Raw genomic sequence first — 11,723 nt, 5'->3', positions numbered from 1 at the left:
TTTTACTATGTTGGCCAGGCTGGTCTTGAACTCCTGACCTCAGGTGATCTGCCTGCCTTGGCCTCCCAAAGTGCTGGGATTACAGGTGTGAGCCACCGCACCCCACCTGCAGTAGCTTTTAAAAGGGTTCTCCTCCCCTAGCCCTGTCTGCCCTTCCCCTCTAGCCCTTTAAGGTTCCCTTTGTTATCAAAAGGAAGACTGTAAAATGCAAATCTGATGTCATATTCTCTTTAACACACTGGCTTAAACTTGCCTGCATGGTTCTCAAACTATTTCATCCAAATACACCTGAGAGATAAGGCACACTCCCTTCAGTGTTATCAGTATTCCAGGTGACAGAATAGGGGTGATGAAAAGTGTACTTTATGAAAAACCCTTTCTAGGTGATTCTATGTTTTTCTCTAGAGGGGCTGGCTGCCCAAATCTTTTGATTTCTGTTTAAATGTTTTCTTCCCCCCGCATACAGGCTGTTTTTTCTGTCCTCCTACTCTCTCTTACAGTTTATACTCCAACAATAACAACAGCTTATAAATATCCAAACATAGTAAGCTGTTTCAGAGCTTCATGCCTTTGGTTTTCTGTCTGCCTAGAATGCCTTCTTAATCCCCTTATTTGCCCAATGACTCTAAACCTGCCTCAGATATCATCTTCCCTAGGATTCCATCTTTGACTCTCTAAAAGAATTAATCATTCCTGCAGAGAAAAGGGAACACTTATCCCCTTATTGCTTGTGGGAATGTAAACTAGTTCAGCTGTTGTGGAAAGCAGTGCGGTAATTCCTCAGAGGACTTAGAATTGCCATCTGACCGAGCAATCCCATTATTCGGCATATTACCCAAAGGGATATAAATCATTCTACCATAAAGGCATATTGCACACGTATGTTCATCACAGCACTATTAATGATAGCGAAGACATGGAATCAACCTAAATGTCCGTAAGTAGTAGACTGGATAAAGAAAGTGTTACATATACACCATGGAATACTACACAGCCATAAAAAAACACAAAATCATGTTCTGTGCAGCAACATGGATGGAGCTGGAGGCCATTATCCTAAACAAACTAACAAAGGAACAGAAAAATACCACATGTTCTCTTAAGTGGCAGCTAAACAGCAAGAACACATGGACACAAAGAGGGGGAACAACAGACAGCAGGGATACTTTGAGGATGGGAGAAGGGAGAGGATCAAAAAACTACCTATTAAGTACTACGCTTATTACCTGGGTGACAAAATAGTCTGTACACCAAACCCCCAAGGCATGCAATTTACCTATATAACCTGCACTTGTACCCTTGAATCTGATTGCATTCATTCGAACATTTTTGAGAGTAGTACTAATGAAGATTTCAGAGTCCCAATAATGGAGAAAGCCAGAAGAAATGGCACTAAAAAAATTAATCCATTGTATAAGGTGTCTGCTTTATTTTCCCACAGTCTTTCTCATTACATTTATTTTAAAGACATAAGTAGAAAAAAAAAGACTATTTTCTTTTTGGGCGAAAAACAACTCTATTAAAACAGCTATTTCTTGATAAACAAGAAAAATGAAATAGAAGAAATAAGAATATAGATGTTGAAAGCAACGCTAAAGTTATTGTTTACAGATAAAAAGATTATATACAGGTCAACCTAGAGAATCAAGTAAAAAATGGTTACAGTTTGTGAGAATTCAGCAAAGTAGCTGAAGAAAAATTTATAGCCTTGATTTATAAGAGCATCAACCAGTCAGAAGTTTTACTGGAATAAAATACTGTAGTTATAATAGAAGAAATTAATACACTAGGAATAAGTTTTTAAAATGTGGAAGACCTATTTTAATATAACTTTAAAACTATACTAATATATAAGTACAAAAACAAAACAAGGGAAAAGCTATAATATGTTCTTAGATAGTTGTCAAATTATTCACTTAATATACTCTTACTAAAAGTACTTGCAGAATATTTTGAGGAATTAAGGAAGTTGACTCCAAAGTTCATTTGGAAAAATAAACAAATTGGGTAGCCAGGAATATTCTGAAAAAGAATTGTATGGGGCCTAGTAGCCAACTTAAAAGATATTTAAAAGCAACAAAGCTACTATACTTAAAATAGTTTGTGTTTGCACATATAATATTAATATGATCAATGGAATAAAACAGAATGTTCAAAAACAGACCCAAACCACAGAAATATGCTACAAGGTAAGGATGGGATTTCAAAGACATACTTGATATTAGAACAACTGGGTAATCTCCTGAAAAAATGATAAAGTGGGATCATTCCCTTACACTTTAAGATAAATTCTAGATGAATTTAATATTTGAATACAGGAAATAAAACCCCCCAAAAAGTTAAAAACAATCTGAGAAAACTTAAAAAAATCTAATGACTGGGTAAGTTCTTTTTTTGTGAAACAAAATCTAGAAGTCATAAAAGATGGGAAAGTTTGCTAAAATTTATATGTGCCAAAATAAACATGTAAAGAGTTAAAAGTTGTATAAAACTTTTCTTAACATATAGGACGCCTACAAATAGATGAATAACCACATACTAAAAAATGGACAAGGGACATGGACAGTTCATAGAAAATGAAATGTGAATGGCTCTTAAGTATTTAAGAAGATATCTACTATTGCTCATAAAAAGAAATGCAAATTAAAACTGCAACAAGGTACAGTTTTTTTCTCTTCTCCAATTAGTGAAGATCAGTAAGCTTGATACTATACTATGTTTGGCAAGCATGTGGGAAAACAGATACTCTCTCATGTGGCTTTTGAGAGTCAAAACTGCCACAAATATCATGTAGGATGACAATTTGGCAATATGTATAAAATTTCAGAAACACTTTCCTTGACCCTTTTAAGAATTTATCTGACAGGCTGGGTGTGGTAGCTCACGCCTATAATCCCAGCACTTTGGGAGGCTGAGGCCGGTGGATCACCTGAGGCCAGGAGTTCTAGACCAACCTGGCCAACATGGTGAAATCCCGTCTCTACTAAAAAGATACAAAAATTAGCAGGGCGTGGTGGTAGGCACCTGTAATCCCAGTTACTTGGGAGGCTGAGGAAGAAGAATCACCTGAACCCAGGAGGTGGACACTGCAGTGAGGTGAGATTGTGATGCTGCACTCCAGCCTGCGTGACAGAGTGAGACACTGTCTCAAAAAAAAAAAAAAAATATATATATATATATATATATCTGACAAATATGCTCATATATACATTAAATGATGTAGGCACAATCTTTTGCAGTAATAAAAGGTTAGAAACAACCTACATCAATAAGGGTTATGTTAAATAATTTATGGTACAGCCACACAATATAATACCATGTAGCTATTAAAATTAGTATCTCTATATTTTCAGATGGAAGTATCTCCCAGTAATTAAATGGAATAAAGGAAGCTACACAACAGTTTATATAAGAATGCTACAACCTATACCTTTGTAAAATAAAAAAAAATCATCTCTGGAGAATATATAATGAACTGGCCATAATAATTTGCCTCCAGGAAAAGGAATGGGGCAGCTGGAGAAAAGCACTGGGAGGGGGATTACTTTTAACTACTCCTTTTTTTTTTTTTAAATAACTTCCAAGCATGTGTATTACTTAATAAATAAAATAAAAGGCCAGGCACGGTGGCTCATGCCTGTAGTCCCAGCACTTTGGGAGGCTGAGGCAGGCGGATCACGAGGTCAAGAGATCGAGACCATCCTGGCCAACGTGGTCAAACCCCACCACTACTAAAAATACAAAAATTAGCTGGGCATGGTGGCGCACACCTGTAGTCCCAGTTACTTGGGAGGCTGAGGCAGGAGAATCATTTGAACCCGGGAGGCGGAGGTTGCAGTGAGCCGAGATCGCGCCACTGCACTCCAGCCTGGCAACAGAGCGAGACTCTGTCTCAAAAAAATAAAGTTATAACTCATATTGGACAAAGAAAACAAAGTGATGTTTTTATTTCTGCTAGATTTACTTCCTTCCATAAATTAAGAGATGGTCTAGATATACATCATCCAACAGTGACTAGTCACATATAGCTATTGAGCCCTTAAAATGTGTCTAGTCCAAATTGAGATGTGGTATCTATGAAAACATTTAGTTTGGATTTCAAAGATTTAGTGTTAAAAAAACACAAAAATACTCAAAAAATATTTAAGACATGTTGAACTATTTTAAATGTGTTGGGTTAGATCAAACATATCATCAATTTGTTTCTTTTTCACTTGTTTTAATGTGAGTACTAGAAAATGTAAAATTCCATGTGGCTTACATTATGTTTCTATTGAACAAGTAGAAAATTTGGGTGAGACAATGGCTTTTAATCATCAATAACACCTAATAAAGAAACTTTAGGTTTTAAAATCATGAAAATTGATTTGTAGTCTTTGATATGAGTGGCTTCTCCAAAATCAGGACACTATCACTTTTCAAAAATTAAGGAGCATAGACATAAATCTAAATAAATCCTGTAGAAAGAAAGTCAATTAGCTGTCCAGATACTACCAAAAAAGGCACTTTTCTTTTGGTAACTGTAAAACACCAATTCATATACAGAGCAATCAGAAGGTATTTACATGTATATACATGTGTACATTTATGATAAATTATATAAAATTTGTACGATCTGTACATAATACATGTTTTTCTACTTTCTAAGGTATGAAATATTTTAAGCATTTAATATATTATCTTTTACTATAATCCATTCCACATAATTTTGGACATTCTTTAAAGTGTCAAGGGCAAATCCTTTGAGTATAATAATAGCTACTAAGAAATGAAGGTGACTAAAAAAGAAATGTATTTCAATATGGAGTTTTAAACACAATGGCCATTTTTAAACATTATACAGAAATATTTTGTCTGTGACAGCAAGTCCTTTATACAACCATTTGTGTGAAAAGTTTAATGGTTAACTTTTTCATAAGAAGGGCAGGAAAGTTATATGTTAGAATGAGGAAAATTTGTTATTGGTCTTTAAATCTTATTTCAGGAAATTTAAACTAATAAACTGCCATTTTAGAAGGAGAAAAATGCAATATTTTCTTTTACTTTAATATGTGCTAAATCACACTTTTTATATACATACCCTGGAATATTATGATCCAGTAACCCACTTGCACAGTACTCTTTCAAGCTCTTAGTGCTTGCATACTGATGTTGATAAAGTATTATTTTGCTTAATAAAAGAGAAGGAAATAAGACCTATGCATTTTGCTCATTGTAGAAATACTGAAAAAGCTTTCATGCTGTAGTTTTTATGGGGTCATTTACACAGTGTTTTCAAGCTTGCATAAAAAGTCTATATAAAGTCAATAATTTTTGCGTAAGATAAAAAAATCTTCAAAGATGAATTTTTGTAGATATTTACCTGCTATTCACCTGCTATTCAGTGAAAGTAGAGTTAATGAATTTTTTTTACGAATTTAAATGATTGCAAAGAAAAGTCTTTCAAAGTTAAACTGTTTTTCAGATAAATATAAATTTTTGCTATAGAGATTATTTGTGTGATTTTTGCTTCTCAGAGACTAAGAACAAAAATATAATTTTAATTCATATCTGCTCTTATAAATGACTCATCAGAAATATTTTGAATTATCATGATTGATTTTTTAGTTGAAATTAAACATCCTTCTATTTTTTCTTACACCAGAGAACACAAAATTAATATGGTATACAATATTAAGATACTGTTCTATTGTGCAACTAAATATTCAAACACCTTGCTATTGAAGGTCTACACATTGTAATTCACTGTATGCAAAAGAGTCCATGCCAAATAAGATTCTACCTATAAAAATCATTCCCTAGATGGAAACAATTCTTATTTTAGAATGAGAAGCAACTTTACAAGAGGATGGCAATGTCTTTCCTAAGAGGATGCTGGCCAATCAAAATTAAGGCCTTTTTTTGGGTTGTTAAACTGGTTACGAAGTTTATATACAAGAACAGAGACAGAAGAACCTTTGGGAAAACCTGGAGTGACTAATTGTTTACCCAGGGATGATTTTCACGATGTCAATACTTCACTCATTGCATTTAGTTAAAATTTAAGAATGAATACAGTTTTTAACATATTCCTCAGGAGATGCTCTTATGGGTTATAGCTGGTATCATGTTATCAACCTACAGCTCATGCAATTCCTGAAAGTTTCACAATGTGCTCTTGAGAACTGGTTCTGAGCACTGTTAGAGCTACCAAAATATTAAAAAATTATATTACTCTTTTTTCCTCCTTTTGAAAAAAATGAAACTTCCCTGAGATCAAATACATGCCATATTATTTTGGCATCTTTATTTCCAGAATTCTGGACAAAGAGATCTTGCTTCTGGAATGACTAAATAGCATTTTAACCTTTTGAAAGGTATGTTAGGCTGTTTTTGAGTTGCTATAAAGAAATAGCTGTCTGGGTAATTTATAAGAAAATAGGTTTAATTGGCTCATGGTTCTGCAGGCTGTATAGGAGGCATAGCACTGGCATCTGCTTTGGGTGAGGCCTTACAAAACTTAGAATCATGGCAGAAAGCAAAAGGGGAGCAGGCATCTAACATGGTGGGAGTGGGAGAAAAAGAGAGAGGAAGAGAGAGGAAGAGGGAGGGAAGGAGAGAGGGAGGGAAGGAGACAGGGAGGGGGATGTGCCACACACCCTTAACCAGATCTCTTGAGAACTCACTATCAGGAGGACAGCACCATGCCATGAGGGATCTGCCCCAATAATCCAAACACTTCCCACCAGGCCCCCACCTCCAACACTGGGGATTATATTTCAACAGGAGATTTAGAGGAGCCAACAACCAAACCATATTACACGGCTAAGAAATTCTAAGGTGACACTGAAATATAAGTAATAATATGTAACAATGGTCCTAAAAATGTATAAACATTTCAGAGTAGCAGCAAGGATCTAGTACCATTTTCTCATTTTAAAGATGTGAAAACTGAGGAATCTGCCCATGGTGAAGCACCAAAACAGAGGCTCCCACAGGGACTAGGCCTAAGCACTCTGGCAGCTCTCTAAAGCTCTTCCCACCACATAATACTAAGACAAGTGCATAATTAAAGGAGTAAGTTTTGTTATTAAATTCACATTTAGCCAACAATTTAAGCTTTTTTTTTTAAGGTTTAGGATTAAAAAACAAAGTATTTTGGCTACGTATCTGTAGGTCTGTAATTATTAAGATGATTAAGGGCATTTTGCATGTCTTTTGCCAACAAATCATTTCTTTATGTGGTTTGGGATAGAATAAGAAAGAAAACGTAAACTTTTAGGACATGGAATTTGAAGCTGCCACAGAGTTATTCTGATCCCTTCTTTGCCACCTTCCCAGATTATCTTTGCAATGCTGGACTGCTGATGATTTTTCTCTAGAATATTTGAGGATGATTTATGAATCTCCCCTGGTAATGTCACTCAGAGAATTGGACCTCAAGACACATTAGTTCATTTATTTTTTCAGTCCTGCTGCACTGAGTTGAATCCTCACTCAGTGCAGTTGCCATGGCATGGAGCTAACACAAAGATGCATACATCCTCTACTGCCCTGAACTGTGGTTATGTTGAGGCAATGAGACTACTGAAGTGCCCTCGGAATACAGGAGAGGGGAAGAGTAGAGCTCTTGTCCCTGTCAATGTGGGCATATCAGCCACCCAAGTCACTCTTGTAAAATTTAACTTCATTTCTTCTTGCCGTAGTATGAGAGAAAAACACTAAGTCAAAGGTAAAAGGCTGACAACGAATGTTCATCAAAGCTACCTACAACATTGCTGAGGGAGGAGAACCAGTAACCTAAGGAGAAATGTGCATCAGTAGTCAGCAAGTACAGAGAACAGCACATAAAAAACTCATAGAGTGCAATTTCAAAAAAACTAGTAAGAAGGCAAATGAGTTGTAGAAGCTCTTCTGATTATTGAACCCTTAACCTAGGAAAATACATGGCATGTTTATCTGCTTCACTATAAACTTATCTTTGCTTATCAAAATATAACATATAGCTCATTATTCAAATGACACACACACACACACACACACGATTTTTTACTATATGGTGCAGCATGAGATTTCTTCATAGGTTTACCAAAAAGGCAACAAAGTGAATTAAACTTTAAGAATGAACAAAATATAATGCTAAAGTTATAAGAACTTTGGTATTTTTTTAAGTCTAAAAAGGCAGTTTTAGAAATTATCATTTGCCTAAATGACAGACTAATTAAATTACAATTTTAAACGGTTATAATTTAGATCCCACTAGTCATATTATGTATGTCTATCCTTTTATTCCAATAATCTAATGTTCTTTGTAATGCATGGGCTTCCAAGGAACCAAAAAGAATATTTCTATTTACTATAAATACCACCATTTTTTCAGAAATTCTAAAGGTCAAATTATAACCAGGCAATTTAACATAAATAGAAACATGCAACAATTATATGGCCACTCAATAATTTCAGCTAATGCCACAGAATAAATTTTCATAAGCTACGAGACAGAAAGAGAGAGAGAGAGACTGGCTGATATGTCAATTATGTTAACCTTTATCTTCTATGTCAGAGGCATGTATTAATGAAGCATGTTTATCTCAGTTGAAAATACTGGCCTTTTGACTACTAGCTAACATTTTGGTTTCCTAAGACCAAAACAGGTTTTAGCCACAGCAGTTTTCCTTTGATTTTGTTCCTTCTCCCGCCTCTCTGAAAATAATTTATTATAAATTCTAGTCGCATTGGCAGCATCTGTGAAACAATTACTGCATCTAGGACTGACTCTGCAGTCTAATCCATCATAATTATGACGGGCCTCTTTGAAGATGCTATGATGCATGACTTAAAAATAGCACATTAGTGTGCAAATGGATCAGCATCTCATTTCACCAATATGCATTTAGGATTGTAATTTTGCTCCATACCATTTGACTCTTCGGATTACTCAAGAATGGTAGCTGTATCTCTCACCACATAAAGCTGTAGATATGCTCAAATTCGTGAAGAGGGCTTGATTTTTTGTTTTATTTTTTGGTTTATTGCTTTTCTAGGTGGGGGTATATCTTTTATTGCTCTAAGAAAAAATACACATCATTTAAATTTTATGTCAGCTTTTTTTCAAGGGGACAAAAGAGTCAATTTATAGATTTGTATAGTTGCCATACTATAAGGTAGTAAATTATTTTTTTCCATAAAATAAGTTTTGCATGTCCTAATACTACAAGTATATATAAATTACTGTACCATCATGAATCCTGTTTATTTATACATTCAGATTACTGAGGGTAAATACTTCAGACTGCTTGCTTATGGGAACTATATCTGCTAAAGGCACTGTGTTTCAGGATCAAACTTACGGGAATCACTGTATATCTCTCTGTCACTTCCACTGACAGGCTTCACCTCTATTAGTAATTCAGAGTGTTAGGAATTAAATACTTACTGACATGAAAAACACTGAGTAAAGATGATGTATATGGCCACACCTCCTGCATAGATGGCATTATTCTCCAAAACTATTTTGGATTCTTCCTATCAACATGGGACATAGCTTGTGTCAATTATACACTTATTTCAAGATGTGTGCAATGCTATGGACTTCATTATTGTCTACTAAATTTCCCTCTGGATAGTGTTCTAAAATCCTGAGCAAAATGTTAGTTTAAATTCTTATCTTCTGTATCTATTCAGTTCTCTCCATTTCGTTTGACTTTAAAATTACTATGTAATATTGGTATGGTTGCCAAGTCTCACTCTTGAGGTAAAGAAAGTGTTTTTTTATAGGGCATTTCTTATAAAATTAAAAACTATTCTTCGTTAAAGTTAACATTATTTAATATTTAAATATTAAAGCTAAAATTTAAAAAACATAATCCAAAACATATATTTTTCAACAGCAAAATTAATGTAACCAAGCTACATGTTAGACCTGGAATATAATGTTTCCTATATGGATTAAGTATGGAGAATATAAGGTGAATTAATATTTTTAAGGCAAAGCTAACTTTTTATTTCTCATTCTGTAAGAACTTTCTATCTAAATATTTAAAAATCTGTGAAGATGTACTTCACATCTCTTGAAAAAGGACTGCTGAGCATGGTACTGGTACCGGTACCAAAACAGAGATATAGATCAATGGAACAGAACAGAGCCCTCAGAAATAAGGCCGCATATCTACAACTATCTGATCTTTGACAAACCTGAGAAAAACAAGCAATGGGGAAAGGATTCCCTATTTAATAAATGGTGCTGGGAAAACTGGCTAGCCATATGTGGAAAGCTGAAATTGGATCCCTTCCTTACACCTTATACAAAAATCAATTCAAGATGGATTAAAGACTTAAACGTTAGACCTAAAACCATAAAAACCCTAGAAGAAAACCTAGGCAATACCATTCAGGACATAGGCATGGGCAAGGACTTCATGTCTAAAACACCAAAAGCAATGGCAACAAAAGCCAAAATTGACAAATGGGATCTAATTAAACTAAAAAGCTTCTGCACAGCAAAAGGAACTACCATCAGAGTGAACAGGCAACCCACAAAATGGGAGAAAATTTTCGCAACCTACTCATCTGACAAAGGGCTAATATCCAGAATCTACAATGAACTCAAACAAATTTACAAGAAAAAAACAAACAACCCCATCAAAAAGTGGGCAAAGGACATGAACAGACACTTCTCAAAAGAAGACATTTATGCAGCCAAAAGACACATGAAAAACTGCTCACCATCACTGGCCATCAGAGAAATGCAAATCAAAACCACAATGAGATATCATCTCACACCAGTTAGAATGGCGATCATTAAAAAGTGAGGACACAACAAGTGCTGGAGAGGATGTGGAGAAATAGGAACATTTTTAAACTGTTGGTGGGACTGTAAACTAGTTCAACCATTGTGGAAGTCAGCGTGGCGATTCCTCAGGGATCTAGAACTAGAAATACCATTTGACCCAGCCATCCCATTACTGGGTATATACCCAAAGGACTATAAATCATGCTGCTATAAAGACACATGCACACGTATGTTTATTGCGGCACTATTCACAATAGCAAAGACTTGGAACCAACCCAAATGTCCAACAATGATAGACTGGATTAAGAAAATGTGGCACATATACACCATGGAATACTATGCAGCCATAAAAAATGATGAGTTCATGTCCTTTGTAGGGACATGGATGAAATTGGAAATCATCATTCTCAGTACACTATCGCAAGAACAAAAAACCAAACACCACATATTCTCACTCATAGGTGGGAAATGAACAATGAGAACACATGGACACAGGAAGGGGAACATCACACTCTGGGGACTGTTGTGGGGTGGGGGGACGGGGGAGGGATAGCATTGGGAGATACACCTAATGCTAGATGATGAGTTAGTGGGTGCAGCACACCAGCATGGCACATGTATACATATGTAACTAACCTGCACATTGTGCCCATGTACCCTAAAACTTAAAGTATAATAATAAAAAAATAAAAAATAAAAAATAAAAGAAAAAGGACTGCTGAACACACAAATATGTCAAAGTCCTCAGAGAAAGTTCCTCTATTTCTGAAAAGGTGTTAATTGGACAAGTAGCTGCACATATACATACAGCGTGTGCACTGCTCCTAATCTAAATCATGTGCATAGGAGGTTTTGTCAGGTTTTTCATAATCCTCAGTAGGGCCTATTTAATTCCCATGTTTAAAGTTTTAAAATGTGTTTCTTAAAATGGCAGTATAAACAAAATTTAATA

General features: G+C 35.2%; 1 protein-coding gene across 2 annotated transcripts in view; it reads right to left on the bottom strand.

Moving 5' to 3' along the window:
- TET2 (tet methylcytosine dioxygenase 2) overlaps positions 1-11,723 on the bottom strand; it is a 133,103-nt gene that overhangs the window by 46,660 nt on the left and 74,720 nt on the right. The gene's annotated exons all lie outside the window — the stretch shown is intronic.

Source organism: Pan paniscus, chromosome 3 (genome assembly GCF_029289425.2).
Source record: "Pan paniscus chromosome 3, NHGRI_mPanPan1-v2.0_pri, whole genome shotgun sequence".
In the NCBI taxonomy this organism is placed as follows: Eukaryota; Metazoa; Chordata; class Mammalia; order Primates; family Hominidae; genus Pan; species Pan paniscus.
The sequence above is the reverse complement of the archived record's forward strand: the minus strand, read 5'-3'. Positions and strand labels throughout refer to the sequence as shown.